Below are 7,416 nucleotides of genomic sequence, written 5' to 3'. Positions count from 1 at the left end.
AATCGCTCTTTTTCCTCATGGGCTGCTGATGAGAAAAGATCTGCGCATCTGTCATCGGCAATTACTGGGCCAAAGCCTGCCGGCCTCGGTCTGAATAAAACAGTGAGTTCTTACAAATTCCCCACAAATGCTTGCCGGATCACTGGACCTAAACAAACCCCTAAATCCAGCGGATCTGTGCTTACAAAATCATACTAAGCTAAAGAACTTACAAAAGTCCCAACCATACGTCAATCTCAGCTAAGCTGTATATAGACTTTGTTATAAGGACTGTTCCTGTTATCCCATGTTACAGAAAATCTTCAGTAAAGTTTCCGAAAGTTTTTAGCAAAGCTCTGGTTGTGGACATTCCGTTATACTACATCTCCCTATCGCTTTTAGGAAGGGTGGAGATAGGCCAAGCTATACAGTATTTAACCTCATCCCCTGGCGTCACGACTGACAAGAGTTAATTACACCCTTGATATACCGCATAGCAACACCCCAACCGCCATAATACACCACTTCCACCCCCCCCCCCCCCCCCCCAAGGCACCACAAAGCCTTTTTGGCGTCTCACGAACAGGATACAGGTGTGTGCCTGCTGCTGTTGTCACCAGTGAAAGTGTACTCCCCCCTATATGAGACTGTATTCATGTGCTGCAAACCACGTTTTCATGTACAAGAGCAGTGCGTGTGGTGAACGATACAAAGGGGCCACGTGAAAAGTAAGGGGGGAGGCGAAGAGTACAATGGAGCTGCAATCCGCATTGGAAACAGTTAAAACTAGCGCAGGGCCTTCCCACGCGTGGGATCCTGAAACTCTGCCAACCGAAGCCTTCGGTGCAGCAGCAGCCATTTTGCCGGAGCCCAAACCCAGGAACCTGCTACAGAACACAGTTCGCAGTGTGAAAAAACATAGAGTGCTACAGCGGACTGAAACTCTACGCACTCAAGTTCTAGATTAGAGAGCAACTGCACATCTCCTTGGGACCTGCGAACCCGAGATTCATTTAAAGGGCCAGCGCACCCAATAGAAGAATGTCAGAGCCTGCAGGACCATCATCGCCACCTGACCAACAGGATGGTGTTGTTCCTGTGACCCCACCAATGAGGTCCCCACCACAAGTCAGAAGGATGCTGCCACTTTCACCGATGCCACCTGCTCTACAAAGACAGGGTCTTCCTGTGTCCCTGGCAGGACCCTCACTACGGGTAAGACAGGATCTGCCTAGCCCGTCTCCAGTTTCTCCCTACATGGTTGAAGCCCCTGTTGCTGCACCTGTTTTTCTGGGAAACCCCGTTCTTCCCTTATAACAGTGATCCCTTCACATTGAGAGACTATAAGGAGAAGTTTTACAGGCTCTTCGGGCTCTTCCTCCTCATCAACAGGTACAGCTGCTCATGGGACAGCTCCAAGGGCCTGCCTTGGAGGAGCTCCGCACCTGGCTAGTGGACGACAAGGCCACCGTAGAAAAGATCTTCGAGGGGCTCTCTCAACTATTTGAGTCTCATTCCCCCTCTGAGGTACGCCTGAGACTGTATGAGCGACGTCAGAAACCAGGTGAGACTCTCTGGGCATATGCAGTAGCCTTGCAGAATGCATTAGAGGCAGTGCAGAAGTTGGATGGCATCACACCCGACCAGGGTAATAGAGTACTGATGGACCGGTTCATAGAGGGGGCACAGAATAAGTGGGACAAAACGCCCAACTTAGGATGCTAGCGGTGCAAAATCCCGATATGAATTTCCCAGCTTTTAAAAGACTAGCAGTTAAAGTTATTGAGTCGGGGTCCCAGGTAGAGGAAGCTAGTGCCCCTGCTGCAGAACCCTTAGGGGCCTCACCCCAGCCCTCGGCCCCTGCTCAGCCTGTCCTTGCTTCACAGCCTTCTAGTCCATGGACTGCTAATTTACAAGATATTAAACAGGACATTGAACAGCTAGCCAAGGCATTTAAAGAGCCAATAGCAGCGATCCTGGGGGGGGGGTGGCGAAATCGCCACCTCCCCATAGATACAGTGGGTCATAGGGGGTGTATCATACACCCCCGATCACCTTGTATCTCCGGGTCAGCGGGTCACACGTGACCCGCATCCCCGGAATAGCCGCAAATCGCATGTGTGAATTCACATGCGATTTGCAGCGATCGCCGACATGGGGGGGGGGGGTCTAATGACCCCCCCCTGGGCATTTGCACGGGATGCCTGCTGAATGATTTCAGCAGGCATCCCGGTCCGATCCCCGCCCAGCGCACGGCGGGGACCAGAACTGCCCATGACGTAACTGTACGTCCTTGGTCCTTAAGACCCAGGGTGTCGGGATGTAACGTTACATCATGGGTCCTGTAGGGGTTAAGTGGTTAACCCTTGACAAAGCCGTTTTTATGCAATAAAACTTCGGAGCGGTACTTTGTATACATTTTAAAAGTAGAATGTAGACCGTGGGTGAGTTATATAGGGAGACTAGTGGTTTAGATATGAGCTATAGGTAGGAAGTAAAGTGTGACCTGATGAACTGGGAATCTGGTGCCTTTCAGTCAAGTGTTCTACAAACACCCTTTTGTTTGAAACACAAGGGATATTTTAATTGGATTTAAATAAAAAATAGTGGGGTCCCTAAGTTCAAAAGGGATTTAGTCCTTTGGTGGGCTTTTTTGAATGTCTTACTTAACACAAGTCATGATGATAATAGAAAAAAAAAAAACAAGCAAAAATTCCAAGAGAATCAGAGAACCCAGCCTGTGAAGTCTAGTGACAGATGCCTAAAACTTTTAGGTGTCAAAATAATAGGTTCCGAATGGCTTTATTTACCATTAGAGCTTCTATAAACTGTGCAGTCCTAACAGGTCATGCCCTTGTCACTGCATTTATATGAAATAACCAGACAATGAAGTGTATTTACATTACTGTACAATATACTAAGAGTATAAAAGAGAGTCATGTTAAGTGTCAGCACACCCCTCATAATAATACTGTAAACATTACTAGTAGGCTGACTATAAAACTGAAAAGGTTCAAGAAGTCAAGATATACATGACTTCCACACACACTGCTGAGTTGGAATAGCTGTACCTTACTTACAAATATTTCTACCACATACAGTAAATTCCATAGTTAGATAAGTGCACTGAGCCAGGGAACCAGGGAATGCCACATTGCTTCTAGGTGATTGAATTTCAGAAGGCGGCCATATTAACACAGCAGAATGTCTGTGCGAAATTCCGCATGAATATTCCACACAGACATTCCGAAGCAGAATTCATTTCAACGGGATTCTGCTGCACAGTTCACACAGCAGAATTTCTGCACCAGGTGTTTCTGCTGCAGAAATTCTGATTCCAGCCTCCGCAGAAAGAATCGTCACGTCTATTCTTTCTGAAGAGTGCGCAAGGAAATGCATTACCGAATGGTAGGCATGTCCAGGCATGCTGGAAGTTGTAGTTTTGCAACACCTAGAGGCACCCTAGTTGGGAAACACTGGTCTATTGGCTCATTCATGTCTGTATTAGGAACTCTGTTAAAGAGTCCCTTCAGGGGTTAAAAAAAAAAACTGAGCTGAGCAGTCAGATGCATGACATACCCCAATGGGTCAGGCAAACTGGCAGTGCTCCTCCTTGCACAAAGGTGGCGGTAGCGGTCCTGCTGCTGGGTTGTTGGCCTCCTCCACGTCTCCAGATGTACTGGCCTGTCTCCTGGTAGTGCCTCCATGCTCTGGACACTATGCCAATAGACACAGCAAACCTTCTTGCCACAGCTCGCATTGATGTGCCATCCTGGATGAACTGCACTACCTGAGCCACTTGTGTGGGTTGTAGACTCCATCTCATGCTACCACTAGAGTGAAAGCACCGCCAGCATTCAAAAGTGAACAAAACATCAGCCAGGAAGCATAGTAACTGAGAAGTGGTCTGTGGTCACCACCTGCAGAACCACTCCTTTATTGGGGGTGTCTTTCTAATTGCCTATAATTTCCACCTGTTGTCTGTTCCATTTGCACAACAGCATGTGAAATTGATTGTCAATTAGTGTTGCTTTCTGAGTGGACACAGTGTGATTTCACAGAAGGGTGATTGACTTGGAGTTACATTGTGTTGTTTAAGTGTTCCCTTTATTTATTTTTGAGCAGTGTACATTTTCACAGCACCTTCATCGCCCAAACCTACATCGATCAGGGTGCGGATGCAGTGGAAGTCCCATGTAAGTCCCAGTAGTCTCAGGCTACAAAAGGTGCCATGAAAATGCAAACAGATATTCTGCCACTAGACCATGACTGCAGTTTCTCTTTCAATAGACCCAACTATTCCTGTATGGTGTCTCCATGAAGCCTATGTTCTAAGAAAAGAATAGCACTCTAATATCTTATTGGCTGGAACATGGCACTATTTTTTCGGATTCTATGCACCAAAAAAAATCAGATAGACATGGAAGCTATTTATGGGCACCGTATTATAGACACCTAATACAGCAACATTCAAGCACCATATAGAGTGTGTGTTGTGCTAAACAGTCATGAGAAATGATTAGAAGACATCTATTTGGTTGCTATGGGCAACTGCTACACTTTCCCTCTGCACAGCTTTCGATTAATCTCCCCCTCTGTCCATTTTAGGAACTGTCCAGAGCAGCATATGTTTGCTATGTGGATTTTCTCCTACTCTGGAAAGTTCCTAAAATGGACAGAGGTGTCAGCAGAGAGCACTGTGCTCGTGCTGTCAGCAGAGAGCTCTGTGTTCCAGAAAGAAAATAATCTTTCCAGTACTTATTAGCTGCTGAATACTACAGAGGAAATTAAGATTTTTTGGCAGAAGTAATTTACAAATCTCTAACTTTCTGGCACCAGTTGATTTAAAAAAAGAAAAAAAAAAAGTTTTCCACCAGAGTAACCCCCTTTAACCACTTAAGGAGCAAGGGCATACAGGTACGCCTTTGCTCCCTGGTACTTAACCCCTTAAGGACCACGGACGTATGAGTACGTCCCTGCGCCCTGGATCTTAAGGAGCAGGGACGTACTCATACGTCCGTGGGAATTCCAGCCCCTGCCGCGCGCCGGGCCGGGGTGACAGCTGATATCTATCAGCAGGCACCCCGCGCAAATGCCCAGGGGGGTCATCAGACCACGAACGAACGAACGCACGCGATTTGCGGCTATTCCGAGTCATACGGGTCTATAGTGACCCGGTGACCCAGAAAATAAAGGGGATCGCGGATGTCCTAGACACCCACGATCCCCTTGAAGCAATAGGAGTGAGGTGGCAGAGGTGCCACCCCTGCTATCTCTGCTATTGGTGGTCTAGACGCAACCACCAATAGCAGATCGGGGGCGGAGGGGTTTACTTTCGGTTTCCCCGTTCTGCCCTCCCACAATAGGCGGGGCAGGATGGGGCAACCAACAGGGACCGGCGCCGAAGATCCACTTACCCATCGGCGACGGCAGCAGGCGACGATCGGCGGAAGAAGAGGACGGCGACGCAGCTCCCTGGATCCAACGGAAGCTGGTGAATTACTTAGCAACATCTGGAGGGCTACAGTCTGAGACCACTATAGTGGTTTCTAAACTGTAACCCTCCAGATGTTGCAAAACTACAACTCCCAGCATGCTCAGAGAGCTGTTTAGGCATGCTGGGAGTTGCAGTTTTGCAACAGCTGGAGGTCTACAGTTTGAGACCACTGCACAATGATCTCTATACTGTGCACCTCCAGATCTTGCACAACTACAACTCCCAGCATGCCCACATAGCAGTTTGCTGTCTGGGCATGCTGGGAGTTGCAGTTTTGCAACATCTGGAGGTCCACAGTTTGGAGACCACTATGCAGTGGTCTCTAAACTATAGCTCTCCAGATGTTGAAAACTGCAACTCCCAGCATGCCTAAAAAGCAAACAGCTGTCTCTGCATGCTGGGAGTTGTAGTTGTGTACCTCCAGCTGTTGCATAACTACATCTCCCAGCATGCCTTTTGGCGATCAGTACATGCTGGGAGTTGAAGTTTTGCAACAGCTGGAGGCACACTGGTTGGAAAATACTGAGTTAGGTAACAGAACCTAACTGAAGGTTTTCCAACCAGTGTGCCTCCAGCTGTTGCAAAAGTACAACTCCCAGCATGCACGGTCTGTCAGTACATGCTGGGAGTTGTAGTTTTGAAAAAGCTGGAGCTTTGTCCCCCCCCCCATGTGAACGTACAGGGTACATTCACACTGGCGGGTTTACAGTAAGTTTACTACTTCAAGTATGAGCTGAGGACAATTTTTCGCCGCAGCGCAAACTCCTAGCGGTAAATTCACTGTAAACATCCGCCAGTGTGAACGTACCCTAAAAACACTACACTACCACAAAATAAAGGGTAAAACACTACATATACACCCCCTTACACTGTCCCCCCAATGAAAATAAAAAACGTATTGTACGGCAGTGTTTCCAAAACAGAGCCACCAGCTGTTGCAAAACAACAAAAAAAAATTTTTACACTAACATGCTGGTGTTGTCCTTTACTTTTTATTTTCATGAGAGGTAAAAGGAAAAAAAGACCCCCAAAATTTGTAACGCAATTTCTTCTGAGTACAGAAATATCCCCATATGTGGGCGTAAAATGTTCTGCGGACGCACAACAAGGCTCAGGAGTGAGAGCGCACTATGTACATTTGAGGCCTAAATTGGTGATTTGCACAGGGGTGGCTGATTTTACAGCGGTTCTGACATAAACCCAAAAAAATAAATACCCACATGTGACCCCATTTTGGAAACGACACCCCTCACGGAATGTAACAAGGGGTATAGTGAGCCTAAACACCCCACAGGTGTTTGACAAATTTTCATTAAAGTTGGATGGGAAAATGAAAAACAAAATTTTTTTTCACTAAAATGCTGGTGTCACCCTAAATTTTTCATTTTCACAAGGGAAAATAGGAAAAAAAAAGCCCCCCAAAATTTGTAACCCCATTTCTTCTGAGTAAGAACATACCCCATATGTGGATGTAAAGTGCTCTATGGGTGCACTACAATGCTCAGAAGAGAAGGAGCGCAATTGGGATTTTGAAGAGAAAATTTGTCCGGAATTTAAGGCCACTTGTGTTTACAAAGCCCCCATGGTACCAGAACAATGGACCCCCCCCCCCACATGTGACCCCATTTTGGAAACTACACCCCTCATGTAATGTAATAAGGGGTACAGTGAGCATTTACGCCCCACAGGTGTCTGACAGATTTATGGTACAGTGGTCCATGAAAATGAAAAATTTAATTTTCCATTTGCACAGCCCACTGTTCCAAAGATCTGTCAAACGCCAGTGGGGTGTAAATGCTCACTGCACCACTTATTAAATTCTGTGAGGGGTGTAGTTTCCAAAATAGGGTCACATGTGGGGGGTCCACTGTTCTGGCACCACGGGAGGGCTTTGTAAATGCACATGGCCCCTGACTACCATTCCAAACGAATTCTCTTTC

This window comes from Hyla sarda, chromosome 3, assembly GCF_029499605.1.
Source record: "Hyla sarda isolate aHylSar1 chromosome 3, aHylSar1.hap1, whole genome shotgun sequence".
In the NCBI taxonomy this organism is placed as follows: Eukaryota; Metazoa; Chordata; class Amphibia; order Anura; family Hylidae; genus Hyla; species Hyla sarda.
This window is presented reverse-complemented; position numbering follows the sequence as displayed.